At 35.7% G+C, this 13,917-nt stretch overlaps 1 pseudogene; it reads left to right on the top strand.

The window, feature by feature from the left end:
- Positions 1-235: 235 nt before the first annotated feature.
- Positions 236-476, top strand: LOC120244793 (annotated as a pseudogene).
- The last annotated feature ends 13,441 nt before the right edge of the window (positions 477-13,917 follow it).

Here is a 13,917-nt window from a genome sequence, read left to right on the forward strand (position 1 = left end):
AAACACTAACATGAAGGAAATGCAAATCAAAACCACAATGAGACATCACCTCATGCCTGTTTGAATGACTATTATCAAAAAGACAAGAGATAACAAGTATTGGCAAGAATGTGAAGAAAGAGAGCTTTGTGCACTCTTAGTGGGAATTGGTGCAGCCACTGTGGAAAACAGTATGAAGATTCCTCAAAAAAATAATAACAGCAACTAAAACTGAGTAACTGAAGACACAAGTGAGATGCCAGTTGTCACGGGGCCCTACAGACAGCTCCAGCCAAACTGCTTCAACCCCGTGAAGATGGACTTTTGTGATGGGCTGTGCAGTGGGCATAGTGACTGGGGCACTTTTTGGCACCTTTTCCTGTCTCAGGATTAAAGTGTGGGGTTAGGAGTTGATGGGTGGCATCAGGAAAACCATGATGCAGGGTGGCAGCACCTCTGGCACATTCATGGCCATTGGGATGGGTATCCAGTGCTAATCAGGGCATCAGTCTCTTCTCATCAGTCCAGTATCCCTTCCCATCCATCCCAGCTCACATACTATAATAAAAGGTCTTGAGTAGTTAAAAAAAATAAGAGCTGCCATATGATCCACCAATTCTACTTCTGGATATTTATCTGAAGAAAACAAAAACATTAATTTGAAAAAAGAAATGTACCCTATGTTCATTGAAGCATTATTTATGATAGCCAAATACAGAAACAACCTAAACGTATACCAATGTATGGCTGGATAAAGAAGATCCACATACACAATGGAATATTACTCAGCCATAAAAAGAAGGAAATTCTACCATTTACAATGACAAGGATGGACTTCAAGAGCATTATGCTAAGTGAAATAAGTCAGATACAGAAAAATACAGAAAAATTCTCACTTATATGTAGAATCTAAAAAAATAACTCCCCCCCTCCAAAAAAGAACAAGCTCATTGATACAGAGAACAGATTGGTGGCAATCAGAGGTGGCGGTGGAATGGGCAAATGAGTGAAGAAAGTCAAAAGGTACAAACTCCCTGTTACAAAGTAAATAAGTCCTGAAGATTCAATGTACATAATGGTGACTGTAGTTAGTAACAGTATATTATATATTTGAAAGTTGCTGAGGGAGTAGATTTTAAAAGTGATTAAAAAATTAGAAGAAAAATGACAGGAGGGGGTGCTATTTTAGAAAGAATGATCAGGGACAGTCTGGAGACATTTTGGAATCATTTACACAGATGGTATTAAAAGCCATAGGAAGAGTGAGATCCTGTAGAGAATAAATGTACTTAGTGAAGAGTTGTCTGAGGGCTCAACCCTGGGGCATTTCAGCATGAGAGGTAGGGAATTGAAGAGGATGCGGGAAAGAAGGTCAAGAAAGAAAAGCCACTGAAGTAGGACAGGCAAGAGAGTGTAGTGTTCTTGGAAGTCAAATTGAGAAAGTATTTCAAAAAGCTTCAAAGACAATCAGCTTAGACTAAAAATAGACTTTAGAATTTGGCAGTTAGAAGTTAATTGGTGATCAGGGAAACAGCAGTTTCACCGAAATATCGAGGACCCTGATAGGAGTGAGCTCTAGAGAGAATGGGAGCACTGGAGAATGAATGTGCACAGTACCGTTGCAGTACATTGCTACAAAAAGAAGCAGAAGATGGGCAGTACCTAGAGAGGGCTGTGACCACGAGAAGCTCTGATTTTTCTAAAATGGGAGAAGTAACACCATTTTTGTGTGCAGAGAAAAAAGATGCAGTAGAAAGAAAGCTGATGATGTAAGAGAGAGGGGGTATCATATAGGCAAGTTGCAGTGAGATTCAGTGTGCTTGCAGACCACATTTCTTCCAGTAAAAGCCTAACTTGCAGCCAAAGACTTAAGAGCATTGCAAAAAAAAGCAAATGGGCAATGGTAAATTAACCATTTTGGCAAGTGTTCGTTTCATTTCTGCTCTGTTTTGCTCTCTTGTCATTATATTAAATTACTATCCATAATATAAGTGAAGTTATATTGATAGTAAGAATGTTTATATATTAGACAGTGACCCTTCAGTGAAATTAATGGTATCTTAATGAATTATTTGGAGTTTTGAATCTTAGAACTTGAAATGTACACTCTACAGTGTATGGTAAATAATCTATCACATTATTGCAATTAGACCCATATCATTAAAGTAATAGCAGCTTCCTTTTTGCAGCATATCTCTAATGGTGCTTTGGTTTACTTGCATAAAGCCTCAGAGAAAACCCAAATTGGAAAAGCATGACCCTACAAACAGAAAATACAACCTTTCCTGTTTGGATCTCTCTCTTTATAGTACTTCAGTTAAGTTCCCAGGCATAAATAGGGGTAGAAACTGACTTAAAGTCCAACGTACTTAAAAAAAAAATCTACAAGATGAGGAATTTAGATGAGATAAATAAGAAACAAGATTTTTCAGAACATCACAGTTGTGATCAGAAACAGGAGCACTCTCAGTGAATATAAAATCTTAATTAAGATAGGTGTGATGAATTCCTGTCAAATTAGAGACTTTTTGATCTAGAGAAAGATAATAGAGATCATCTATCCCAACCACTTTATTTTACAGATGAATAAAGCCAGTGACCAAGTGATTAAATTACTCATATGACGATGCAGAGGCAGTGGCTGTTTTGGGTGAGTTTTAAAATTAAAGAAAAGAAAGCTAAAATATAATAATAATAATAATAACATTCATTGAATGCTTTCATATACCAGGAACCATACTGACTACAGTCATAACCTCACTTAAAATTTATAGCAACTCTGTGAGGTGGAAAGTAGGAGATTTCCTAACTGCTACTTAATTGGCTTACCGAGTTCACTACTTATCTCCATTACCTTCTCTTTAAATAACTGACTAATGCAGGTGCCATGATGAATACTTGAAGTTAGTAAGTTTCTTTCAAAAATTTCTTTCCACTATCTAATTTGTAATTTATCTGTAGACATAATCTACATAGGTCTCAGTATCACCTGGGAACTTTAAAAAAAAAACACATCCAGACTCCAAGGCTTAGTACCAAGTGTCTCTCATCCACCTTGGACTACATGCTTTTCTTATGGTAAAAGGCAGGAGGTCAAGACAGCAAGACCAATTGTGCAAGCACTGTTCAAACCTCTCTTCATGCCACGTCCACTACCATCTTGTTACCCAAAACAAAGCAAATGGTCAAGATGAAATTTAAGGGATGAGAAAATACACTCTTCTTATTAAGGAGAGGGATGAGGGTGAATATTTCTTAAGCAGTTATATAATCTACCATCTGAATTTAAAACTGGTATTTTGTTCCTTACAAAAACAATACTCAGTGTGTTGTTAGCAAAAGCAGTGCAAATAGCTGACTCAGTACAGTATAATTGAGTGACTTTAATTTGTTGGTGTGTATTAGGCATTCAAGATACAGAGATGCCCTCAAGAAGCTCAGAAACAGATCTATAAGCAAATCAAAATTTAATGTTGATGAGGGGTGCCTGTTGGTTGGCTCAGTCGGTTAATTGTCTGACTCTTGATTTCGGCTCGGGTCATGATCTCACAGTTAGTGAGATCAAGATCCTTGTCAGGCTCTGTGCTGATTCTCTCTTTCTCTCCATCTCTGCCTCTTCCCCGCTCACACACTCTCTCTCAAAATAAATAAATAAACATTTTTTAAAAACCAAAAAACCTGTAATCTCATCTCTTTTTAGGGCAGATGGTTAGAACCCTAAACTCTTCCTGTAATTCCATACAACCTTCCTCAGAAAATGAGCACCAAAGTGATTCAGTGTAATACTTCATGTGACCCCGGAATCTTTGTATCTTTAAAACAGCAAAAAGCCAACATGTCAGTGAATTGAATCCCATTATAATGAGTGCAGAATGGATTACATCTACTTTCCCTTGCTTTGTAAATCTTCTGTTTCTACTATTTGTCTTAGGTTCCCCATCAAACTAATCTTTATAATATTTAAGTTGTAAGTGTGATCTGAATACCTGTCCTGGGCTAATAGAGATCTGAGATTCTTGAGGATACTTTGGTCAGTTTAAAAATATCTGAGTCACAGGCCATGGTGTTTTAGTGGATTGAATTTTTGTTAATATAAACTATTTTGATAATAAAGGAAAAACTAAATGGACTACTGGGGCTTCTATTCCTGACAAGTAAAAAAGGATTATGGGCATCAGGAAGGTATCCTGAGGGCTAGAAGGTATGTATAATTATGACTTTCAGCTCTGTTAGCCACTATGAAGCTATTGCTATAATGTTCTATATCAATATTTTATTAGTGTGTAATAACAGTTCCAGTATGAAATGGCTCTTCATATTTGTGCAAAAGAATATATATGAGCTAATATTTGCAGAATATTCACCATAACCCTGTTAAGGCAAATTATAGGTACCATGTTATTATTCCCATGAAAAAATGAGAGAGAGAAAAACTGGGGCACCTGGGTGGCTCAGTCAGTTAAGCATCTGACTCTTGGTTTTGACTCAGGTCATGATCTTCGGGTTCGTGGGTTCCAGCCCCATGTTGGGCTCTGTGCTGACAGTAGAGAGCCTACTTGGGATTCTCTCTCTCCTTCTCTCTTTAACCCTTCTCTATTCATGTGCTCTCTCTCTCTCTCTGTCTCCCTCTCTCTCTCTCTCTCTCTCTCTCTCTCAGACAACAACCAAACAAAAACTTAAAACAAAAAAAAGAGAGAGAGAAACCAGCTCTTCACTTGGGTAAAATAACAAATCACTGAAAATATCCAGTATAGGACTTGAGTCTAGTTGACGGCTAGCCTGGATAGTAGACTTTCTGCTCTTGAAACAAAACTTTTGGGGAATGTTAAGGGCCCCAAAACAAACCCAACCGCTAAGTCTTAATTTTATGTGACCTGTCAAAAACTAGCACATTTAATGCTTGGGCACTAACCAGGAAAATTACAAATGTTAGAAAGGATAAGGGAGCTTGGTGAATCAGAACAATTTTTCTTTGCCATCATTTTATACTGGAAGATGTTTGTGCTCTGTCTGTTTCTTGCAGTGAGTTTCATGTTGGTTATTTGGGATCTGGATGTTGGTTCACTTCAATTATAGTTAATGTAATAGTAAACGCCAACATTTTATTCCTTCAATTTACCATCTTCTTTCCCAGTTCCCAAGCTTGTCAGCACTAGAGGGATCCCTTCCATGGATGCTTCATTCTGAAAGTCTGTCTCAGTATTGAGAGTTTCTGACACGAACAGAAGTCCAGTCAAAGCTGCAGACATTTCTTCCCCTTCGTGATGACTGAGCTTTGCAGCTGAGTTGGATCTGTTCTTCAGGGAATTATTCAGAATAATCCCACTACTAACTCTGTTAGAAAACACTTTCAGTAGATCTCTAATAGCGATGAGAAAAAAATATATACATCACTCTTAACTTCAGCTCTAGATTCTCAAAGAATGTCATATTAAAGTGGGCAAATATCCTTTGAGAGTTTTAGGAGCTATTCTTGTCTGTGTACATTTGATATAGAAATGAGGTCTCAGGTTGCCTCTATCTCCTGAGAGAATATTTGATTAAACAAAAAAGGAGGTGAGGTGATGACATGAGGTTTTATAATGACTTGTTTATGAACATATGTGAATAGGCTACCTGTATAAAGAACTAGACCTGCCAATATATTTTCTTTTCTTATCTTTCTTTTTGTCTTATTTTTAAAAAGATATGTGGATAAAAAAGCTTGTTTGCCCTCTTTATTTGGATCAGAAGGTAAACATTCTCTCAGCATGGGATAAGTTATTGGGAAAGGGTAAATTAAGGAGTTAGAGCAATTTGAAATGGGAATGCTTTAGCCTATCTTTATGCCAGTAATGGATATTACCTCATGGCAACACTTGAAATTTTCCTCAGCCTACTCGTAAGGGCTGGAATTTATCAATTCAAGCATTTCCATGACAACAATTAAATGTCTCCATCTGAGTTTCACATAGTTGCTTCTAGCTGAAGGTAATTTTTCTGGCTCTTTATATGTATTTTAAAATTTTTTAAATGGCAAAAGTTTCCAGGGGCATTTCTACTTTTTTTTTTTTTTAGTCTTTTTTTGGTAAAACTACATTGCTTCAATAGTCAGTTGCCCAATTAAATGACTATATCCTTAATTACCCCCATGATTTGCAGGATTATGATTTTAAAAATTAAGTTAGGCAGGAAAATTATGTAACTTGCCCTACCATCTTTCAGAAATTAGATCCTTTCTTAAAAAAAAAATCCTACCATTTTTTCTCACAGTGATTGAATTACTTGTATATCCTTTTTGGTTTAAAACACACTATTCAATTTCTTTCAGGCCATTGATTCAATAATCATCCTCTATATAGGTATGACTCAGCTAAAATTATTATTATGACTTTTTGATAAAAATATCTTGCTTTCATTTTGAGAATTAGATTGGTATATAAGTGTCTTTCTTTCCTGTGAGTGAAATTTATTGCTGTTATGTTACCATTTTATTTGGATATTTCTAGATATAACTTAATGATTCTATGGTAGTTGGACTTTTCTTCCCTTTGGATTGACACCTGTTCTGTGCCTTTCCCTTTCTGTACTTTTTTCTGCTCATGACTCGGATGGTACCTCTGGTTTATCTTTAGGAGAAGACAAGTAGTTTTCAGGTGTGATTCACATTTCTTTTATCCTGTGATAGGGAGTGCAGAAATGATTATTTAAGGAAGAAGTGTGTAACAAATGAAAACCAGAGGTTGAGATGAATGAGCTGTTTTTCAAAGAGCCTTCAGAGTACCAGTATCAGGGCCAGAGCCCAACTTCCTCCTCTCTGGTTTCAGATTTAAGATTTGTTTATTGGCTCTGTTGTCTCTCTTCATTGACCAGTCTCTGAGGCAAAACAATGGCTGAGAAATAACGGGAAGCTAGTTTAGGTCTTCTGGGACAGATTTGGCCCTGGGAACTCTATGTCCTTCCCCTAGATGTTGACAGTTCATTGGCACTCTGAAGGAAAGGCATCAGAATTTTTTATCACTCAACCATTAATTAATACATCAATTTGCATTACTGTTTACTATGCCAGGTACTGTGGATATGCAGAGGTAATGACAAATAACAGCTTCCATTTATTGAGCAAATTCTTTTCTGGGAACTTTTCATATCCTCTTTCTAATCCACACAATCATCTTTCAAGAGAGGAGTTGTCCCCCTTTTGCAGATGGGTAAACTGAGACACGGAGAGATGAAGTGACACATCCAAAGTTACACAATAAGTAAATGGCTGAATTGAGATTTTTAACTCCTGTCTAACTCTTCTATTCTCTATTATATCACATATTCTGCTTATTAACTCTTTCTTCCAAGAATAAGACTTTGTCTCTGCCTTTAAAAGATTTACAAGTACATAAAAGATTATATATTGGATGGCTCCATTTATATGAAATGTGCAGAATAGGCAAATCTATAGAGACAAAAAGGAAAATTAAGGTTTTCCTAGGGCTGAGGGTGAGGGAGTACAGAGTGACTGCTAATGGTATACTGTTCCTTTTTGCAGTAATGAAAATGTTCTAAAATTGTTTGTGGTAACGGCTGCACAACTCTGTGACTATACTAAAAAACATTCAGTTGCACACTTCAAATGGGTGAATTGTATGATCTGTGAATTAATCTCAATAAAAGCTATTATGTTTTATAAGGTTAACTACATAGTATAGAAGACAGATTTATAAACAGCTAACGTGATACCAGGCAATGGGAAACAATACGAATATTGCAGTCTGGAAACTCAGGGGAAGATGCAGTTGGTAGGTCCAGGTGGCTGGAAGATGGCTTTATGAAGTAGATGCATTGGAACTGAATCTGAGAGCAAAATTAGAATGTTAGCAGGCAGCTGGGAGTGAGGCTGAGAAGACAACACAGGCAAAGTTACAGGCAGGTGCAAGGACTGGGCTCTGGGAGAGTGGTAAATCATAGCAAGTCATCCAGTTGGAAGTCTGAATGGTAAGTGGGGGAAACAGAAAGAAATGAGATTGGAAAGGGGTCTATTTGGAGGGCCTCGAATACGATGCTAAAAAGTTAGGCTGTACTCTGTACACTATAAACTTTTTTATGGTGGGAGGGAGTATATTTTATTTTTTAAAACGGTTCAATTTATTGGGATACAACTGACAACATTACATGTATTTATAGTGTACCAATTGATGATTTGACATTCATATACTAGATGAAATGATTACCACACATCCATTGCCTCGCATAGTGACTATTTTTTATTTGAGTGTGATAAGAATGCTTAAGGTCTATTCTTTAGCAAATTTCAAGTGCATAATGCAGTATTATTAACTACAGGCACTGTGCTGAATTTAGATATCCAGACTTACTCATCTAATACGTGGAGGCTTATACTCTTTGACTGGCACCTCCCTATCTCCTCTACTTCCAAAGCCCTGGAAACTCACCATTCTAGAGAGAGTGTATTTTAAAATTGGATCTGAGTTGAGATTTTTCTACCTCAGATTTCTACCTTCAGCAGGCAAACACCATAGATTAAACTAAATTATTGTTGCAAATTTGATTTTTCCTAATTTTGTTTTAATATGTATAGTGTATAAGTATAAATTTCTTTTGATTTCATAGTTGTATAAGTGTTTAAAGTATAAGGAATTTATACCTAGTTGTATGCTTTTATTAAAAAATAAATAATATGGATTATTTTAAAAATTTTAATGTAAAAGGAGTTCATAATTTAAATAAGTGAGAAATATAGTTCAGGAGGTAAAATATTAATCAGTGCCTCTTTCAAACTTGACCTGGGGACCCCCATTCTCTACCAGGAGACATTCCTCTGGGTGTCCTATTCTGCAGACCTGAGAATCTGTACCTAAATCTCAGTACCACTACGTTATAGTAGAATTTTTATACAAAATAAGAATATCATAGCTTGCTAATACAAACACAAAAGCAGGAAAATCTGACCTGCTAAGAATTGAAAATTTAGATAGTTGAACCATTTTGAATAATCACTAGGCATGATCTTAATGTAGGACAGAACCTTTGATATGGGTTTTATTTGATGACCTCAAACTTTCTTTAGAAGTAGTATTGCTCAGGGGCACCTGGATGGCTCAGTCGGTTAAGTGTCCACCTTTGGCTCAGGTCATGATCTCACGGTTCAAGGGTTCAAGCTCTGCCTCAGGCTCTGTGCTGACAGCTAGCTCAAGGCCTAGAGCCACTTTCAGATTCTGTGTCTCCCTCTCTCTCTGACCCTCCCTTGCTCATGCTGTCTCTCTGTCTCCTTCTCTCTCAGAAATAAATAAAATATTAAAAAAAATTTTTTTTAAGTAGTATTGCTCTAATCACTGCTATGGGTAGCATGGGAAATGAATGGACAAATATCCAACAACATTTACCCCTTGTCTACTCATTTAACATTCTGACAGACTGATTTGACAAAAACAGATTGGCTGATTATTTAACCCTCAAAAGAATGAGAGAGAGAGAGAGAGAATGGAAGAAAGAAAATGGAAGAAAGGAAGGAAGGACAGAAAGAAAAGGAAAGAAGGAAAGAAAGGAAGGAAGGAAAAAAAGAAAGAGAAACTTTCACAGTATTTTAACTCACAGGCATTGGGAAGTAGTAGTCTTTTTTCCTTTGTTTCATAGAGACAACAATTGACATGACCTTGAATATAAGCTCAGGGTCCATTTTCTGATAAAAAAGATATAGACATTTTGAAAGTTAAAAAAAAAACAAGTATTTCCCCCATCTCCTTCTGATGTTTCCACTCTGAACTGTTGTTTCATGATGCCTTTCAAAATAATGCAGGAAGAAGCAAAGTTAGTATATTTGTCAAAAGAAGACCTTGTTAAAATTTGAAAATTTCTAGGTAGCTATGTTTTTATGATTCTTTATAACTTAAAAATTAAAGCATTAAAGAATTCAAATGTTTATATGTTTCCTATTATCAACATTTAAATTAAAAGGTCATCACAAATTCAGTAACTAAGCGGGTAAAAGGCATGGGAGGAAGAGGTATTTTATAATTACTTAAGTTTTTACCCACCCCCAAATTAGGTTTGTTATCCATATTCATTTCACTTGTTCCTCTTTTATTTGTATTGGTATATCTGACTGCCTTTTTGTTACTCTTTACCTCCCTCATTTTCTATCTGCCTTTCTCCTTTTCCTTGTCTTCTCTATTTATTGCTCGCTCGCTCGCTCTCTCTCTCTCTCTCTCTCCCTCCCTTTTTTGCCTCCTCCTCACTCCCTTTTCCCCCTTTTCCCCCTTACTGGACCATACTTGGGACTAAAGGATAATTTATAAGAGTAATTTAGAACATATTTTGTGTATTGAGGATGATATGATATTATTATTCTCTTAAAATGTGACAATTAAACTTTTTATATTTTTTCCTAAGAAAGCAAATCAATTACTTACTTTTCTTTTATGTATAGCCATTTATGAGAATGTTGGACTTGAGTGTAAGGGGTGATGGAATCAGGTATGTGCAGGAATAGTCCCAGCATGCACTCATTGTAATTTTCTTTAGCTAAGAGAATTCTTTGAGGCTCTTAGTCCCCATACCAAGGTGTTTTCTTTGCCTTCTTCTTCCTCCCGTCTGTGGTCCTAGCATGTAGTGCTCATCTGCAGTTAGATTATATGAATTTAGTATGAGTTTTTGTTTGCACATATAAACTGGTTCTTTTTTTTCTAATTGCAACATCAGTGTGCATATCTTGGCCTAACTACTCCTGCATTGGAGAAATAATTAGAAACCGACAGCAGTGTTTGGGAACTCCTTTCTGATATTTCAGCAACATTGCTGAGAAGTGGAAGCAGAGATTCCTCAATGTCTCATAATAATAATAACCTTCCTTTTTCTTCTAGGACTCCTAGATGACCCTTCCCTTGCTTCTTAATCATTTGAGACCTCAAATTGCCTCACCGACACATTCTTATTAAAACTCTTGCCCATATAGGAAGTGAAATTATTATTTCTACTTATTCAGACTGAAGAACAGGAAGTGAAATAATTATTGTGGTTATTGAGCAAATCATCTTGGAAGCCAGGAATGGTTCTCAGTAGTATTCTAGGACACTTGACCATTTAGTATCTAAAGGAGGCAAAATGAGCATGTGTATGTAATTATTATCCTTCCAGTGAATTCTCTGAATGAAATTTTCTAATATTTTATGCCCATGCTAATCACACATTTATAGCTACAAGTACTAGGTTTTATGATACTTTTCCAGGGACTATTTCTGCTAAAAGATGGAGTCAGATTTTGTTATAAAAATATAATGATGTGGTGCCTGGGTAGGTCAGGTGGTTAAGCATCCAACTCTTGCTTCCAGCTCAGGTCATGATCTCATGATTGGAGGATTAAGCCCCATGTAGGTTCCATACTGCGTGTGGAGCCTGCTTAAGATTCTTTCTCTCTCCCTCTCTCTGTGCCTCTCCCCCCTGCTTACACGCTCTCCGCTCTCTCTCAAAAAAAAAATTATATATGTGTGTCTATGTGTGTGTGTGTATACACACACCCATACATATATATATAATGAAAAGTATAGATAGTATAACTAACTGGAAATAACTAATCATTTCATTAATGAGTGACTTAAAAGAGATAAGAATGTGTGGGATTTCTATGTAGGTTTGGAGGAATGTTCTTGAAATCTATGAAGCTAGATATTTTTTTTTGTTAAAAATAAATTTATTTTGGAAGAGCTTATTTATGTCAGTGGAAAAGTCAGAGTCCAGGTAATCAGTATTATCAATAGTTTTATTTGATAAAAATGAATATTGGTTTTATGGAGAGAGGATGTCAAGTTAGTAATCTCCCATGGAAACATTCCCCACTTTCTATTATACATCAATAAAGAGCAGAATTGATACAAAAAAATACCAAACACTAATAATATACTCATATTGTTAACACCTTGTGAGAAACATATTTCTTTTATTTCTTTCCCACTGTCAGGCTCAAAGATTGAGGGCCTATTGCTGTGAGGACACTGGTTTTCTAGTTTAGTCAGAATACCCCCACCCCACCTATCTAAGTAAATTGGACAGGTTTTTTTTGTTTGTTTTTAGGATTCAAACCTATTGGAAATTAATCCTTTGAGGAAGGGAGCATCAGTTCTAAGGATGCTACTAGTTGGAGTTTCTGGTCCTTACTATCGTGCCCTTCCTTCAAAAAGCCTCTGCTTCATTTGTTATGGTTTATTTCTCTTTTTACCTTCCATTAAGTGACTCCCTCTCATGCATTCTCATTCTAAATTCTAAGAAAGGAACTCATTTTGGGTGAGATGCCCATCTTTGTTTCAATTTGCTTAATTATTGGAGAAGAGGTAATTTGGTACAAATATAGCAGCAGGGGTTGAAGGTGGAAGGCCAATCACAAAGAAGGGGTGAGGATTCAGCAGATCCCCTGAAATGTGTTTCCTTCAGGACTGGGGTTTTCAATAATCCACTAATTAGAGACAAGGCATTGGTGTTTTATGAATGAGTCTATCTGAATTTAAAAGAGTCACAATAATTCAGAACCTAGGAAGACTGGAATTTGAGCAAGAGCTGTATGCCTAAATATGGTCTGCAGTTGTAAGCCAAAAATAACCTAACACTACTTGAGTAAGGAGTGATTGGTGGAGGTTCCACTTCCTGCAGTATGGCTGAGAATTTTCCAGAATTCATCCATAAATCCTCAGATTTAGGAAATATAGTGAGTCCCATGCTAAAAAACATAGTACACAACATTATAGTGAGACTACAGAACACCAAAGATAAAGAAATTGTTAAAAGCAACTAGGGGGAAAAAATTAACAAATATATATATATATAAATTATAAAAGGTAACACTTAAAATGCTGTATATGTTTGGAATTTTAACTATGAATTCATTTCTTTAAAATATATAGGGGTAATCTAGGCTAGCTAATTCTTAGCTGAGTTTTGGTTATTTGTGTATTTCAGAGCATTTTTTTCATTTCATCCCAGTTGTAGAGTTTATAGGCATAAACTTGTTCCCAATTTTTCTTTTAATGACTATAGGATTTTTAGTAAGGATTTTTCACCCTTGATACTGGCAATTTATGTATTTTTTTTACCTTATAAGTCCAACTAGAATTTATTAATTTTATTAATTTTTTCGAAGAACTCAAGGTTTTTTGTTGTTGTTATTGCATTGATTTGTCTTTATTGTTTTTCTGTTTTCTACTTCATTAATTTTTGTTTGTATCCATTTTAATTCCTTTTTATCCCTATTTTGGTCTTAATATACTTTTTCTAGTTTCTTGAGGTGCAAACTTCAGTCATGAATTTTGAGCCTTTCTACTTTACTAATATAAGCATATTATACTATAAGCACTTTATGCAAATATATGATATACTCCTAAGCACACTCTTCAGCTGGATCCAACAGATTTTTAAATATTGTGTTTTCATTTTCACTCAGCCTAATTTCTAATTTCACTTATGATATCTTCTTTGACTTATGGGTTATTTAAAAGTATGTTGTTTAGCTGCCAAATACATGGAGGTTTTCTGAATATATTTTTGTTATTGATTTTTAATTTAATTCCATTGAAGTTAGAGTACATACATTACATTATTTCGGTCTTTTTAAATTTATTAAGACTTGTTTATTTGTCCATAGTATGGTCTAATCTGGTATTGTGGTTTGACTTATGTCTCCCCAAAAGACAGTTCAGGTCCTAACCCTGGTGTCTCTTGAATGTGACCTTATTTGAAAAGAGGGTCTTTGCAGATCTAATGAGGTCATCCTGAATTAAGATGCCTATCTTTCAGTGTCTGTGAGAGAATACATTTCTGTCATTTTTAAGTTACCTAGTTAGTATACATAAAATAGTATTTTATTATGGTAACTCTAGGAAACTAATACATCTGGTAAATGTTCCATGCACATTTGTAAAAGTGTATATGCAGCTGATATTAGATGCAGTTTTCTACAAGTAT

The sequence above is a fragment of the Hyaena hyaena genome, unplaced genomic scaffold (genome assembly GCF_003009895.1).
Source record: "Hyaena hyaena isolate Hyena2069 unplaced genomic scaffold, ASM300989v1 scaffold_394, whole genome shotgun sequence".
NCBI lineage: Eukaryota > Metazoa > Chordata > Mammalia > Carnivora > Hyaenidae > Hyaena > Hyaena hyaena.